This window comes from Hyaena hyaena, unplaced genomic scaffold (genome assembly GCF_003009895.1).
Source record: "Hyaena hyaena isolate Hyena2069 unplaced genomic scaffold, ASM300989v1 scaffold_345, whole genome shotgun sequence".
Lineage (NCBI taxonomy): Eukaryota > Metazoa > Chordata > Mammalia > Carnivora > Hyaenidae > Hyaena > Hyaena hyaena.
In genome coordinates, this window is record NW_024080976.1 from 1,740,830 (window position 1) to 1,758,904 (window position 18,075).

The 18,075-nt window shown below is 37.4% G+C and overlaps 1 pseudogene; it reads left to right on the forward strand.

The window, feature by feature from the left end:
• The first annotated feature begins 3,431 nt into the window (after positions 1-3,431).
• LOC120243530 lies at positions 3,432-6,009 on the forward strand (annotated as a pseudogene).
• The last annotated feature ends 12,066 nt before the right edge of the window (positions 6,010-18,075 follow it).

Below are 18,075 nucleotides of genomic sequence, written 5' to 3' on the forward strand. Positions count from 1 at the left end.
TATGCATCTAACAACAGAACTGCCAAATATTATGAAGTAAAAAGTGACAGCACTGAGCACACAAATAATTATACAATAGTACCTAGAGCCTTGAATACTCCACTGTTAATAATAAATAAAACAATGAGTCACTAAATTCTATACTGAAGCTAATATTACACTGTATGTTAAGTAACTGAAGTCTAAATGAAAACTTGAAAGCAAAACAATGAATAAAACAATGAAAAAGAAGATCAATAAGGAAATAGAGGACTTGAACAACACTATGAGTCAATAGACCTACAGAATACTCCACCCATTGACAGCAGAACACTGATTTTTTTCTCAAGTGCCCATGGAACATCCTCCAGGATAGATCATATAATAAACCACAAAACAAGTCTTAATACATTTTAAGAGAATAAAATGTGTCATATATCTTTACCAATCACAATTGAAAGAAACTAGAAATAACAGGACAGTGGGAAAGTTCATATATATGTGGAAATTAAACAATACACTGTTTTTAAAGTATAACTAATATACAGTTAGTTCTGTTAGTTTCATGTGTACAGCAGCATGGATTCAACTGTATACATTTCTTAGTGCCTACCATGGTAAGTATAGTAACCATATAACATTATTATAATAGTATTGACTATATTCCTTATGTTATACTTTTCATCTCTATTGTGACTTACTTATTTTATTACTGAAAATTTGTACCTTTTAATTCCCTTTATCTATTTCATCCACCCTCATCCTCACACCAACCTCCACTCTAGCAACCAGAAGTTCATTCTCTGTAAGAGTCTGTTTTTTTTTTTTTGAAACAACACATTCTTTAAAAAACACTGGATTAAATAAGAATTCCAAAAATTGAAATTAGAAAATAACTTGAGATGATTGAAAATGAAAACACAACATACCAAAACTTATAGAATGTAGTGGGCCCAGTGGAATGAAACTAGAAATCAATAGCAGAAAGCATCAGAGAATAAATCACAAAGAAAATCACAAAATATCTTGAGACAAACTGAAAAACACAATGTACCGAAATTTACAGAATACATCCAGATGAGTGCTAAGAGAAGTTTATAGCTGTAAACATTTACATTAAAAAAAAAAAAGAAAGATCTCAAGTCAATAACCTAACTTTACACCATATGGAATTAGCAAAAAAGAATAATTTAATCTGAAAGCTGTCAGAAGAATGGAAATAGTAAAGATTAGAGCACAGATAAAACAATATAAAATAAAGATCAGCAAACCCAGAAGTTAGTTCCTTGAAAATAACAGCAAAATTGACAAACTTTTGGCTAGATTGACTGTTAAAACAGAGAAGAGAGAGAACACTCAAAGTACTAAAATCAGAAGTGAAAGTAGGGACATTACTAATTTTATGGAAATAAAAAGGATTATAAGAGAATGCTATAAATAGTTGTAGGCTAAGCAATCTGATAATAATGAAATGGACAAACTCTTAGAAATACATTCCTAGAAATATATAAACTACAAAAACAACCCAAGAAGAAATAGAAAAATATGAACAGACCTATAAACAAGAAAGGAAGTTAAATCAGTGAGCAAAAGCCTCCTAAGAAAAGCCCAGGTCCAGGTAGCTTCATGGTGAATTTTTCCAAACATTTAAACAGTTAACACCAATACTCCTCAAACTCTTCCCAAAATTTGAATTAGAAGGATCACTTCCAAACTCATTCTATAGGTGAATATTACCTATCTACTAAAAGCCAAAAAATAAAACAAAAAAACAAAAAACACCACCATAAGAAAAAAACTATAGGCCAGAATCCTTTGTGAATATAGATGCAAAGATTCTGAACATAATCCTAGCAATAATAATATTCTAGTAAATTCAGCAGCCTAGTAAAAGAATTATACACTATGATCAAATGGAATTTATCCCAGTCCTGTGAGGTTGATTGAACCTATAAAAATCAATATAATGTGCTACATTCATACAATGAAGAGAAAAACTATATGATCATATCAATTTATACATACAGAAATGTGTCAGAATAAAAATTATGAATCTTTTAGAATAAAATATAAGTGTAAATCTTTGTGACCTTTGATTAATGGTTTCTTAGATCTGATACCAAAAACATAAGCAACAAAAGATAAAATAGATACATTAGGAATTTTTTAAATTAAATTTTTTGTTTACAAGAGACAACCTACAAAATGGGAGAAAATATCTGCAAATAACATATCTCATAAGGGACTTATCTTAGTCCTTCTAGGCTAATATAAGAATTACTGTAGGGGTGGCTGGGTGGCTCAGTCAGTTAAGCATCTGACTTTGGCTCAGGTCATGATCTCATGCTTTGTGGGTTCGAGCCCCGCGTCGGGCTCTGTGCGGCTAGCTAGCTCAGAGCCTAGAGCCTGCTTCAGATTCTGTATCTTCCTCTCTCTCTGACCCTTCCCTGCTCACGCTGTCTCTCTTTCTGTCAGATATAAATAAAAACGTAAAAAAAAAAAAAAAAAGAATTACTGTAGCAGGGGTGCCTGGGTGGCTCATTGGTTAAGCATCCAAGTCCTAATCTCAGCTCACATCTTGATCTCAGAGTTGTGAGCCTAAGCCCCATGTTGACTCCACTCTGGGTATAGAGTCTACTTAAAATCAAAATATAAAAATAAATAATTACCATAGCTGGGTGGCTTATAAACAACAGAAATTTATTGTAGTTCTGGAGGCTGGGAGGTTCAATATCAAGGTGTCTACAGATGCATGTCTAGTAGGGCCTGCTTTCTGATTATAGTTAGAGGCAAGGGGTCACTCTGGGGCCTCTATAATAAGGGCACTAATTTCATTCATGAAAGCTTGCCCTCATGACCTAATCATTTCTCAAAGCATCCCTGTTCCCCCCCCCCCCCCCCAATCACATTGGGCTTTAGGATTTGAAGTGTGAATTTGGGTTGGCTGGGATGAGGGGAGGCAATACAAACTTCAAACCATAGCAGAAATTGTGTTCAGGATATATAAAGAATGAATACATGAAGCTCAACAATATGATAACCCAATCATTATAGTGAATATTTGTGTTCTCCCCAAATTCATCTGTTGAAATCCTAACCTCCAATGTGATGCTCCATGTGCAGCACTTGTGAGATATTTAGATCACAAAGGTGGATCCCTCATGAATGTGATAGTGTTTTTATAAAAAGAAGCATGGAGGTGCGCCTAGGTGGCGCAGTCGGTTAAGCGTCTGACTTTGGCTCAGATCATGATCTCACTGTTTGTGGGTTCGAGCCCCACATCAGGCTCTGTGCTGACAGCTCAGAGCCTGGAGCCTGTTTCCGATTCTGTGTCTCCCTCTCTGATCCTCCCCTGCTCACGCTGTCCCTCTCTCTCTCTGAGAAATAAATAAAACATTTTAAAAAATTACTATTAAAAAAACAAATAAAAAGAAGCACGGAGATGATTTCTTTCTTGACCATATGGATACAACAAGAAGATGGTCATCTGCAAACCAGGGCCTTGGTCTTGGACTTCTAGCCTCCATAACTGCAAATATTTAAGTCACCCAATCTATGGTATTATAGCAATCTGAACCGACTGAGACATCAATTTAAAAATTGGAGAAAAGGCTGCCCGGACGTGTCCAGGTTGGCAGCCCGGTAGCTCCTAGCTGGCCTGGATGCACGCTGAATGGTGGAGAGGGCACAGGGAGGGTGCCTGGAAGACGCGGGGCAAGGCATGGCTCACGGGGCCTGCGCCCAGGATGCTGGGAGCCACTCTGAAGGTGCCCTCCACACGCCTCCCCCGTGACCAAACTACAGCAAGATGTGGAAGACGCAAAATCTGCCAAAATGCTCGCTGGAGAGAGGGAGCAAAGTTGGCTCAGCCCACTCAGAGGCTGAGAATGGTTTGGAGGAGAAAAAGATCTGCAAGTCGCCAACAGCCCAGCCCCCTATATCCCATCCTGCGAGGCCGAGACCGCAGACCAGAAGAGAATCATTTCCTTGCCGTCAAAATCCAGTTTTGATGGTGCCTCTGTAGCAAGTGATAAGAACGACTGTAAAACAGAAAGCAAAAATGAATCTAAGATGGACAGGAAAAAGTCTTCATCTTCCAGCCAGTATAATGCTAACATGCACTTCCACAAGCTGTTTCTTAATGTCCAACTGAGGAACCATTGAGGCAGAGTTTTACCTGTGCTCTACAGAAAGAGATATTATACCAAGGGAAGCTTTTCGTATCAGAAAACAGGATTTGTTTTCATTCCAAGGTCTTCAGAAAAGACACAAAGATCTCAAAAAAAAAAAAAAAAAAAAAAAAAGACACTAAGATCTCTATTCCAGCTTTCTCTGTCACCCTAATAAAATCAAAACTGCCCTTCCGGTGCCAGATGCCCTGATTATAGCAACAGTCACAGACGGTACATATTTGTCTCCTTACTCTCAAGAGATTGCACTTATAAACTACTAAAATCTGTATGTGGACACTTAGAAAACACAAGTGTTCGAACAGTCCCAACTTGTCTTCTCTTGAAAAGTTTCCGGGCAGACTGCCCTTCATCTCTGCCTCTGGATTTCAATGAAGAATTCTCAGATCTGGGTGGAGTAGTTCAACAAAGAAGGCAAGACATGGAAGGATACAGCAGTTCTGGTTCCCAGACTCCTGAATCTGAGAACTCTCAAGATTTCCACGTGACAGAATCCCAGACAGTTCTGAATGTCTCCAGGGGAGAAACTAAACCAACTCAGGGAGATGCCCATGTGAATAGAGTGCCTGAAGGAAAAGTCAAGAGTCTCCCTGTACATGGTCAGTCAGAAACCATTGGAATCTTAAAGCCTCAGACATGTTCGACTCTCCACCATATTCTTATATTTTATGCAATTGTGGTCTGTGCACTAATCATTTTGACCTTCTACATGAGATACATAATTAATACTCTGGAGGGGAGGCTGGGGTAACTAACCTCCACTAATGAACAGACAGCACCGTCTGGCCTGGGGTCACAAGTACAATTAAATGTGGAGGTCCTTTGCAAGAGCTTAGAGCTAACATAATGAAATTAGAAAAGATACAAAACAACCTACAGAAGCTGCTTGAGAATGGTGACTGATGGACCACGTTGTATGGACCAACATGATACCTCGAGCTTCTGTTTGAAGAAGGTGCTCCCCTAGTCAGTGTGGTGGAGCAGCCCCTGATGGCCAGAAGAGCGAGCTGACGGGCGTCCCCCACCATGTTTGCACTTGGAGGTCTCCAGCTCAGGAAAGGGAGGAAGGGAAATAATTTTGGTTCCTGTGCAATAAACATGCACCCTGCCTCTCTGAGGAAGTTTTCAGTGCTGCTGCCTGAAGAAAACAGACCCATCTCTGGAGGTCTCAGGAAGGGCCTTGGTGGACAGTCTCTCAGATGATTGTGGTTCTGCAGTTAACCTGACTGTCAGCCAACATACTCTGCTCCATGCCTTTTCAGTCCCTACCCTCTTTTCTCTCCTGTACACCCCTCTGAACCAGCCTTCAAACTAAGGGATAGATCATGTGCCAGCAAACTTGATACGAGCCTTTCAAGTATTAGCCAGGAGTCTCCAAAAAATCAAGAAATAGCTCAAATGGACAGACTTGCCTCAAACGACACCAACATATTTCTCCTTTCCCCCATCCTCTGTTCTGTTTTGCTTTAAATCACCTGTGTTTCTTCTCAGTTGAGTACCGGCAAGAATATCAGAGTGGATTAAAATATGCCACGTGTGTTGTGTTTTGCTCAATAATTGGACTGATCGGCACCCACCCCAGATCAAGAATCTGTGACACACGTGACTCAAGTACTAAATTAAATTTCTCTGCAACCAAAACTAATCTTTAAACCAAAAAGTACCATAGAGATTGGATACTGGATGAAAAACACTGAATTCATAAATGTATAGGTGAACTATGTTCGTTTTGAAACAGGATGCCCATATTGAACCCTGAAGCCCATTTCAGCATGACTAAAATAAAGAAGTAACTGCTGGTTTGCTAAAAAATAAAAATAAATAAAAAATAAAAATTGGAAAAAAGATTTGAACAGGCATTTCTCCAAATATACAAATGGCCAATAAACACATGATTTGTTTGTTTGTTTGTTTGTTTTAGAGGGAGGAGTAGTGGGGGCCGGGGGGAGAGGGAGAGAACTTAAGCCATGTCCATGCTCATTGCTGAGTCTGAAGTAGGGCTGGGTCCCATGACACTGGGATCATACCTGAGCCAAAATCAAGAGTCAGATGCTCAACCAACCTAGCCACCCAGGCATCCCCCCTTTTTTTTGCCAATAAAGAAAAAGAATGAAAGGATCACATGAAAGGATGGTCACCATCATTAGTCATTAAGGAAATGCAAATCAAAACCATAAGTAGTAGTACTTCACACCCACTGGGATGGATATACTCTGAATGATGTACAATAACAAGTGTTGGTGAAGATATGGGGAAGTTGGAACCATCATACCCTGGTGTTGAGAATGATGAGGTCACTTTGGAAAACACTTGGCAGTTCCTCAAATAATTAGACATGGAATTACCATATGACTTAGCAAGTCTACTCTATGATATATATACAAAAGAAATGAAAAAATATGTCCCTGCAGAGCTTCATACACAAATGTTCATAGCAGAAATATTCATATTCAAAATGTGGAATTAATTCAAATGTCCATCTATTGATTAATGGATAGATAAAATGTGTCATAGCCATACAATGGAATATTTTTTGGCAATAAAAAGGCATGAAGCTTTTACCATATGACCCAGCAATCATGCTTAGTGTTTACCCAAAGGAATTAAAAACTTATGTACACACAAAAGCCAGCTTACAATGTTTATAGGAGCTTTATTCATTAATGCCAAGACTTGGAAGTGTACAAGATGTCCTTCAGCAGCTGAATAAATAAACTGTCATATATCCAACAATGGAATATTATTCAATGATAAACAGAAATGACCTATCAAGCCTTGAAAAGACATGGAGGAAACTTAAATGCATGTTACTAAGGAAAGAAAGCAGTCTGAAAGGAAACAACATACTATATTATTTCGATTACATAACATTTTGGAAAAGGCAAAACTTTGTACACAGTAAAAAGATCTGTGGTTGCCAGTGGTCAGTGAGCAGGGATGGATAAATAAAAGGAACACAGGGAAGTTTTAGGGCAGTGAAACTACTCTGTATAATATTATAATGGTAAAAAATGCCGTCATAAATGTATTCAAACACACAGAATAAACAATACCAAAAGTGAACCCTAATGTAAATTATGTTCTTGGAGTGATAATGATATGTCAGTGAAGATTCATAAACTGTAACAAATGTACCACTCTAGTGGGAGATGCTGATAATGGGGGAGGTACATGTGTTTGGGGGCAGGGCATATATGGGATATCTTTGTATCTTTCAATCAATCTTGCTGTGAACCTAAAACTTCTCTAAAACATAAAGTATTTTTGTATAAAAAGGAAATGAATTTAAATGCTACCTGTTACATGCTACAACATGGATGGATTTTGAATACATTATGCTAGTGGAAAGAAGCCGGTCATAAAAGACAACATATTCTGTGATTCCATGTGTATCCAGAATAGGCAGATTCATAGACTCAGAAAGTAGATTAGTTCATAGCATCACTCTCAACAATAGCTAAAACATGGAAAGAGCCTAAGTGTCCATCAACGGACGAATGGATCAAGAAGATGTGGTTTGGGGCGCCTGGGTGGCTTAGTCGGTTAAGCGTCCGACTTTCGCTTAGGTCATGATCTCGCGGTTCGTGGGTTCGAGCCCCGCGTCGGGCTCTGTGCTGACTGCCAGCTCAGAGCCTGGAGCCTGTTTCAGTCTGTGACTCCCTCTCTCTCTGACCCTCCCCTGCTCATGCTGTCTCTCTCTCTCTCTCCTAGAAATAAATAAAACATTAAAAAAATTTAAAAAAAAAGTTTAAAAAAAAAAAAAGATGTGGTTTATCTATACCATGGAATACTATATGGCAATGAGAAACAATGAAATCTGGCCATGTGTAGCAACACGGATGGATCTTGAGGGTGTTATGCTGAGCGAAATAAGTCAGGCAGAGAAGGACAAATACCATATGTTTGCACGTATAGGAGGATTAGGAGGAACTTAATTAAGGAACAAGGGGGAGAAGAAGAGGGGAAATGGTGGGGGAAAGGGAGAGAGGCAAACCATGAGAGACTCTTGAATGCTGACAAAAACTGAGGACTGATGGATGTGGGGGGGAGGAGGGATGGGCATGGAGGAGGGCACTTGTGGGGATGAGCACTGGGTGTTATGTGGAAACTAATTTGACAATAAACTATTTGTAAAAAAAAAAAAGTTCTCTGGCAACAACAACAACAACAACAACAAAAAGAAAGTAGATTAGTGGTTGCCAGCGCCTGGCTGCCAAACTGAGTGTGTGTGTGTGTGTGTGTGTGTGTTTGAAATGCTGGATTGTATTTTTTTAATGTTTATTTTTGAGAGAAAGAGAGAGAGCATGAGGTAGGGGCAAAGAGAGGCGACAGAGGATCCAAAGTGGGCAGCAGAGAGGGGCGCCTGGGTGGCTTAGTCGGTTAAGCGTCAGACTTTCGCTTGGGTCATGATCTCGTGGTTCGTGGGTTCGAGCCCCGCGTCGGGCTCTGTGCTGACTGCCAGCTCAGAGCCTGGAGCCTGTTTCACAGTCTGTGTCTCCCTCTCTCTCTGACACTCCCCTGTTCACGCTGTCTCTCTGTCTCCTAGAAATTAAAAAAAAAAAAAAAAAAAAGTGGGCAGCAGAGAGCCCCACACAGCACTAAACTCATGAACCCTGAGATCATGACCTGAGCCAAAGAGATACTTAACTGACTGAGCCACCCAAGAGCCCCCTGAATTGTCCTTTTTAAGGGTGAGTTTTGTTGTGTGTGGATTATATCTTAATAAAAATAGATTAGAAGCAAACAGTGTGCCTCATTTAAAAGTCTTACACGGGTGCCTGCGTGGGTTAGTTGGTTAAGCGTCCGACTTTGGCTTGGGTCATGATCTTGCAGTTCATGAATTCGAACTCTGTGTCATGCTTTGTGCTGACAGTTTAGAGCCTGGAGCCTGCTTCAGGTTCTGTGTGACCCCTCTCTTTCTTTGACCTCCCTCACTCATGCCCTGTCTCTCTTTCTCAAAAATAAATAAAAACATTTTAAAAAGTCTTACAACAGTTTACTAATTATCTATCTATAAAAACACAGCTCAAAGAATTATATAATCTTTTCCCCTTATTCCAGTATCCTCAGGTATCCTTGACATGATCCCATCCCGTTCACAAAAAATAATGGTAGCAGTAAAATAATTTTGTTCTTGTATTTTCCATCAGACTTCTAGTATTTCATTTTGAAGACTGGTATTAAAGCTTTATGAACAGCTTTAAGCCTCAGATTTTTCTTTGTATAATACGGGTGTGAATGAAATCCCTTTCTCACAGCATTACTGTAAACACTAAATGAGAATATGCATTTGCTTATCTCTTCTCAACAGCACCAATGTGTTGAAACTCACAAATCAGACTGGTAATGGCACATCACTTCCCTTGCTGCACAGGTTTATCATATATGACCTATATAATTGTCTGTGTGTTAGAGGATGGATGATTTTCAGTGTATGTTTCTTCATGAGAATCTACTCAGATCAGGAGACAGATACTGATAGTCATTTACTGGAGGTTTTTAAACATGATTTACCCTTATTCAATATAAAAAAAAAAAAATTCACCGTGGAGTGAGAAGACTGTAGGCTTAAAGAATACACAAAGGTCTTTTTCCATCTAAGAGAAAGAAAGAGAGAGGGAGGGAGAAAGCTTCAGTTTCAGGCCAGGTTCTCATAAACAAATAAATATATTTAAAATACAACTTTTGAAGTACTCTGAAGGAAACAAATATGATGCCTAATAAATAGTGGAATAATAACAAATTAGAAAAATAGTGGGAATAATAACTGGTCAGAAAATAAAACTGTTGTGTTTTTTTTTTTTTTTTGAGAAAGTAAAGGCCAGTGTGTTAGAATTATAGTCATGCTCAAAAACAAGAAGACAAAGTATCACCACTCACAAAACTGAGAAGTCTTTGAGAGATTGAATAAATATAAAATTAGATTGAAGAAAGGAGTGCCTGGATGGCTCAGTTGGTTAAGCATCTGACTCTTGGATTCAGCTCAGGTCATGATCTCACAATTTCACGGGTTCAAGCCTTGCACTGGGCTCTGTGTTGGCAGAGCAGAGCCTGCTTGGGAGTCTCTTTCTCTCCTTCTCTCTGTCCCTCCCCCACTCATGCAGTCTCTGTCTCTCTCAAAATAAATAAATAAACTTTTTAAAATTTTTATAAAATTAAAGAGGTAAATGGCAGCTCAGACTATCTTCCACCATACTATATTAACACCACAAAAGGCAGGCCCTCAAGAGTATCCCATAACCAGAATGAATGGAGACTGAAATAGGAGGTGGCTCAGTCCAAAATCAAGGGAAGGATTAATTTGGAAAGCCCAGCAGGTGTATCTTGGCCTGCTGACCTCAGTGTATATATCTGTTCACAAACACACTTAAATATAGATAGCAGCCCACTCAGAATTGACAGAAGTGTCTCTTCCCAAAGAGTTATAGAAAATGAAAAATAGAAGGAAATAAAAATAAGTTTAAAAATTAATGAGCTAGAAAGCATAGCTACAAGAATGGACCAATACAGACAGAAGCTTTTTCATTAAGAGACTAATGAAGCACAGTTGACCCTTGTACGAAATGGGTTTGAACTGCATGGGTCCACTTATACACAGATCTTTTCAGTAACTAGGGTAGAGTACTGTTAAAATATTTTCCCTTCCTTATGATTTTTTTTCCCTTGGGGCACCTGTGTGGCTCAGTCAGTAGAGTGTCCAGCTCATGATTTGGGCTCAGGTCATCATCTCACGGTTCATGAGTTTGAGTCCTGCACTGTTAGCATGAATCCTGTTTGGGATTCTCTCTCTCCCTCTCTCTTTGCCCCTTCCCCACTCACGTGCATGCACGTGCTCTCTCTTTCAAAAATAAATAAATATTCCTTAGGGGCGCCTGGGTAGCTCAGTCGGTTAAGCGTCTGACTTCGGCTCAGGCCATGATCTCACGGTTTGTGGGTTCGAGCCCCATGTCGGGCTCTGTGCTGACGGCTGGCTCAGAGCCTGGAGCCTATTTCAGATTCTGTGTCTCCCTCTCTCTCTCTGACGTTTCCCTGCTCAAGCTGTCTCTCTCTCTCAGAAATAAAACATTAAAATTAAAAATAAAATAAAATAAAATAAATATTCCTTAGCTTATTTCATTGTAAGAATATACTGTGTAATATATATAACACAAAAAATTTAGTTGAAGAGTGCCAGGGTGGCTCAGGTCATGATCTTGTGAGTTCAAGCCCCACATGGGGCTCTGTGCTGATGGCTCAGAGCCTAGAGCCTGCTTAGGGTTCTGTGTCTCCCTCTCTCTCTGCCCCTCCCCTGCTTGCGCTCTCTCTCAAAACATAAACATTTAAAATTGTTTTAAAATATTATAAAAAATATGTTAGTTGATTCTGTAATGAGTAAGTCTTCTGGTCAGTCGTAGGCTATTAGTAATTAAGTTTTTGGAGAGTCAAAAGTTATACACAGATTTCTTTCTACACAGAGGGGTTGGCACTCTTAATTCTGTGTTGTTCTAGGGTCAACTATATAAGATCTGTTGACAGGATTGATTTTATAAATTAGAACAAAGCTACAAATTTTTAGAAGCAAAAGTAGGGACACAACAAGAGATACTGTAGAGATATACAACATAAGAGAGTTTATGAAAAACTCCATGCTAATAAGTTGGAAAATATAGTTGTTATGAAAAATTTTTTAGAAAAATAACTTACCAAAGCTACAAAAAAATAGAACATTTAAATAGATCACAAAGAATTTGAAAAACTACTTTAACACTTACCTCCAAAAAGAAACATCAGGCCAAACAGTTTTACTGTTGAGTTTCCCCAAGCTTTCAAAAAACAAATAATTACATTTATGTTCCAAATTTTCCAGAGAATAGGAGTAAATGCCCAGCAGCTAACTCATAGTAGAAAACCAATTGTACCATTAAGGCAAAAATGGATAGAAAAGTAAAGGAAAATTAAATCAGTCATATGATTATAAACTCAAAAATAATAACCAAATATTAGAAAATATGACTTTTATACACACACATATACTTATACACCCTTATATACATATGTTACAACCAAGTTGGTTTATCCCAGGAGTGCAAGGCTAGCTTAACATTAGAAAAATCTGTTAACAGAATTAACCATATTAATTGCTTAAAGAATAAAAACCATATTATCTTAAGAATCTCAGAAAAAATATTTGTTGAAGTTCAAAACTATTCTTTTTTTTTTTTAATTAAACCAGAAGGAGGGTAAATTCCTTAATCTGATAAAGGATATCTACCTTAAAAAACGTATAGTAAACATCATACTTAGTGTAACATAGAATTATTTTTTCTTAAAATTTCAAAATAAGACAAGGATATTTAGCAATACTACTTCTATTCACCATTATACTGAAGTTCTAGCAAAGCAAATTAAATAGATATATAAAAGGAAGAAGGGAAGGAAAGTAGAAAGGAAGGAAGGGAAGGGAAGGCCAGAAGACACAATGAAAAGATTACTATAAAAGAAGTTACTATTTAGAAAAGATATAGAAAGCCCAAAAGAATCTAAACCAATAGAAAAAATATTAGAACTAAGAGAGGTAAATATAATATAGAATTATATAGAATATAATACTAAACAAAAATCCACTGTATTTTTATGTATCAGCATAAAAGCACAATTTACAGGAGTGCCTGCCTGGGTGGCTCAAGTGGTTGAGCCTTTGAATCTTGATTTTTAGCTCAGGTCATGATCTCACAGTTCATGGGTTCAACCCACCTGAGAGTGTGGATTCTCTCCTTCCCTCTCTGCCCCTGCCCCACTTGGGCTCTCTTTCTCTCTCAAAATAAATAAACTTTAAAAATCCACAATTTACAACAGAAACAAATGGAGCAAAATTGTGCTTGATCTTTATGGAGAACATTAAGCTTGATACATTTCAAATAATGCATAAAGTAATGGGGAATAATAGAATATTATATTATTATTCACATAAGGTTCCACAATAAAGGATACTATACAGGAGACTTTGAAAACATTTGAAATTTTAGCTTTAAGCTTGATTAGAAGGGAAACTGTGGCATTTACATATAAAGGGAAATCAGAAGTGATGGTTTGGTAAATACCTACACACACATGCACACACGCACGATGTAAATGGCTTGGGAGATTTAAGGTTTGAGTGTTTGAGATTTAGGTGCAAAATTGAAGTGGATATTGAGACTGAATATCAAAACATCATCAGGATTACGGATATGATTGTGGCATCAACCACATGCTTGACATTTTGGGAGGTAATGAGATCAGCTATGAAGAATGAATACTGAGAGAAAAGACTTATGGGTGTCTAAATAAAATAGAAGAACTAGGACAATATGATTTTAGCTATTAAGAAAAAGAGAATAGCATATGAAAGAGAGTTAGAAAAGTACCAAACTCAGAAAGGGAAAGCCTAGACCTATGGAATTACAAAATAAATGGTCCTTGGTGACAAATATTTCAAAGTAAGTGACAAGAACAGAAGTTAAGAGTGTAGGCAGGACTGATTGAAGGTTTCTTCTTTGAGAAATAATGTATTAGTGAAAAAGCTTTATTTTTAAAAAATAATATTTTAATCATATTTTGTTTCCTATCCACCTTTCCTTCCATGCCTTTTATATCAACTTATATTTCATTTTCACCATTCAGGGTGAATTTTTATGTTTACTTGTAATATACAAGATATGGGCATGAATTGGGGTATTTGCGTTTTATATATATATTTTTTAAATGTTTTATTTATTTCTAGGAGAGAGAGAGAGAGAGACAGCGAGAGCAGGGGAGGTTCAGAGAGAGAGGGAGTCACAGACTCCGAAACAGGCTCCAGGCTCTGAGCTGGCAGTCAGCACAGAGCCCGACGCGGGGCTCGAACCCACGAACCGCGAGATCATGACCTAAGCGAAAGTCGGACGCTTAACGACTAAGCCACCCAGGCGCCCCATTTGCGTTTTATATTTTTGAAGATCTTGCCAAATTTCTCCTCAAAGAGGTTTTATTTACACTTTCCCCTTTGAGGGACAGTATATTTTACCTGTTCCTGGTTTTAGTTTTTTTATTGGTTTCCCCACACAATAAATATTAAGGCATCCAGAGAAACAGTGAAAGAGAGGGAAACACAAGGATCCTGCACCATTATTGGTGAGTGTGTGTCCCTCCTTCCCTTCTGGGGCGTATCTGACATTCTACTTCTTCAAATGAGGTTGTTGGTACTCCTGTCATATGATTTGTGGTTTTCCAGAAAGTTATTTAAAATGGCTACAATATCCATTCTGATAATCATTTTCTTTCTTTGAATCATATCTTTGTTTTGTTTTGTTTTTTTAAAGTCCCAGAACTCTCCCGTTTTACTACACTGAGAATACAAGTAGAGCTTTAGAAAAATTGTCTCCTTTTTTTCTTTGAATTCTGTTTCATTGAGTATCATTTGTTCTATTTGGTCTCCTTCTGTTAGATTTCTGGAGTGTTTTTATATATTTAGCAGTTTTTCTCTGCCTGCCTGTTCCTTCTGATAAAGGTCTAGTTCTAGCTATCCAATATGGTTCCTACTGGTCTTGTACAGTTACTGAGCACTTGAAAGGTGGTCAGTGTGAATTAAAGACTGTAAAATGTCACAGTATTTTTTGTATTTATTATGTGTTGAAATAATGAGATAGTTTGTAAAATATCTTAAGTTCACCTATTTCTTTTTACTTTTTTAATGTGGCAACTAGAAAAATTGACATTACATATATTACTCTATTGCTCATAATACATTTTTATTGGGAAGTGCTGATCTAGTTACTTCAGTATAGCTGAGAAGGAACCATCAGAAATTAAAAAGACTCCAGATAAAAAATGGCAAGAGCTTAAAGTTATTTTAAGTATTCTCTGACAATTAATGCAGTATTTTGTTTTTTAATTCAGCAGGGCTAGAGACATATGGAGAATTGCTTTAGGAACTGGGAAGTTTAAGTTCAGACTCTCTCTTTTGTATCCACTTGTCAGTCTAACAACTATGGCTTCCTGTTCAATACCTGGCTGCGTGGTGAACATAGCCCACTTCAGAGCTGTTTATGAGCACAGAATATAAGAAGCACAGTGACATTCCAGATTCTAGGGACCTATGACAAAAGTATTTAAGTACAGTATTTATTTCCTAAACTACTATAAGGGATTGAGCTATACTTCTATACATCTCCATCTAAAGGCTATTAATGAGGTAATAGACATGAAAGGAGGGCAGTAACTTTTTTTAAAACAGTTTTAATAATTTTCATTCCCCAGAGTGTGGTAGATAAGTGCTCTGCTTCATTCTTCCATCATATCCCCTGTTAATATTCTCAATCATGCAGGCATATAGGTCTGGGGCTTCTTTTAAGTTCTGACAGTGGCAAATAAGTTCTTTGATATTTTAATTGCTTATGTTTACATTTGACTTATACATTAGAAAAGGATAGTGAAAAAATCTAAGTCACCAAAAATAAAAATTATGCTGGACAGTGATTATAAACATAGTGACCAAGTTAATTTAGTCATACATCTTTTAATCCAGAGTTACTACATGTCAGTGTTCCTATGTGCTACATACCTGTCTTAAGTGAATTTCAATCTCCTGTTTCTACCATAATGACTTCACATCATTTCCCTTCTCCAGTTCCTTTTCCGCTGCCCCCATACATTTTATAGAATAATAATAACAGCTAACGTTAAGCATTGCCAGGCACTAATATGTGTGATGATAATTCATACAACAATTCTATGAAAAAGAAATTATTATTATCTCCCTTTCCCATCTGAGAAAAAGGCCCAAAAGGATAGTAATCGGCCTATGAGAAATCTAGACATTTAAAAATGTTGGAAAGAACAGGGAAGTAATAAATCATGGTGCATACAGAAGGGTGCTCTGTAAATGTTAAGAATGATGACGGATTTATTTCTGCATATACAGTCAACTAGGTTTTGACAAAATCACCAATAATGCAATGGGGAATGGATCATCTTTTTCATAAATGGTATTGGGGAAACTGGTTACCCACATACAAAAGATTAAAATTAGGTCTTTATCTTATACCATACCCCAACATTAATGCAGAATGTATTAGACTTTCATTTGGACCTGGAATCATTAAACTCCTATAAGAAAACATAGGGAATAAGCTCACTGATATTGGTCTTGGCAATGACTTTTTGTATTTAACATCAAAGCACAGGCAACATAAAGCAAAAATAAACAAACGGAACTACAAAAAACTAAAAAGCTTATTCACAGCAGAGGAATCAATCACCAAAATTAAAGGCAATCTATGAAATGGGAGAAAACATTAACGCCTTACCAGATACATAAAATCTGATTCTGTATGTCTGGTATATATCCAAAATATATAAGGAACTAATGTAACTTAATGGCAAAAAAAAAAAACAAAAAAAAAAACAACCCACAATAACAAAAATGGGCAAAGCACCCAAATAAACATTTTTCAAAAGAAGATATACAAGTACATGAAAAATGCTCAACATCATTAATTGTAAGAGAAATACAAATCAAAACCACAAAAATGTCAACAAGTTAGCACCTCAAATCTGTTAGGATGGCTATTATCAAAGTCAAAAGATATCTGTTGGTGAGGATATGGAGAAAAGGAAACCTTTGTGCACTTTTGGTCAATCTGAATTGGTACAGGCATTATGGAAAACAGTATGTAGCATCCTCAAAAAATTAAAAATAGAGCTGCTATATGGCCCCACTTCTGCATATATATTCAAAAGAAATGAAATCAAGATCTCAAACTTATCTGCATGCCCATCTTCACTGCAGCATTATTTACAGTAGCCAAGATATGGGGGGGAAAAACCTTTCGTGTCTGTAGACAGATGGATAAGGAAAACACACACACACACCCTGGAATGTTATTCAGCCTTAAAAACAAAGGAAATCTGGGGCGCCTGGGTGTCTTAGTCGGTTAAGCGTCCGACTTTCGCTTAGGTCATGATCTCGCGGTTTGTGGGTTCGAGCCCCGCGTCGGGCTCTGTGCTGACTGCCAGCTCGGAGCCTGGAGCCTGTTTCAGTCTGTGACTCCCTCTCTCTCTGGCCCTCCCCTGCTCATGCTGTCTCTCTCTCTCTCCTAGAAATAAATAAAACATTAAAAAAAAAAATTAAAAAAAAAAACAACAAAGGAAATCCTGCCATTCACAAAAACATAGATGTACCTGGAGGGCATTATGCTAAGTGAAATAAGCCAGACATGGAAAAACAAATATTGTATGATCTCACTTACATGTAGACTATAAAAAAATAAGTTGAACTCACAGTGACATAGAATGCTGGTGATGAGAGGCTGAGGAGTGGGGGAAAGGGGGATATTGATCAAGAGGTACAAACTTTCAGTTATGAGGGTAAGTTCTGAAGACCTAATGTAAAGCATGGTGACTTACAATGTATTGTATATTGAAATTTGCAGAGACTTCAAGTGTTTTCAACACACACACACACACACACACAAATGATAACATGTGAGGTGATGGATATGTTAATTAGCTTGACTGTAGTAATCATTTCACAATATATATATAAAAACATCACATTGTCCACCTATATACATACAGTGTTGTCAGTCACACCTCAGTAAAGCTGGGGAAGGAGAAAAAGACTGATGGGGAAAAGCATGTAATAAGTAGGCCATAAAACCATCAGCATAAGCATACAGTCATTGTCAAAACACTGATATACCAAATTGTTAACAGTGATTGCATCTGAAATAAATTATGTGTCAGCTTCTTTCTGAAAAGAATGGTGAATATGGCTGCGAACACCAGTGGCATGCCTGAGATCTAGTAAGGAAGTAATCTGACAAAAGCAAATACTTAAATGTTATTTATTTTATTAAGAAAGTTTAAATATACAGAAAGATATAGAGAATAAGAATCTACCTATAAA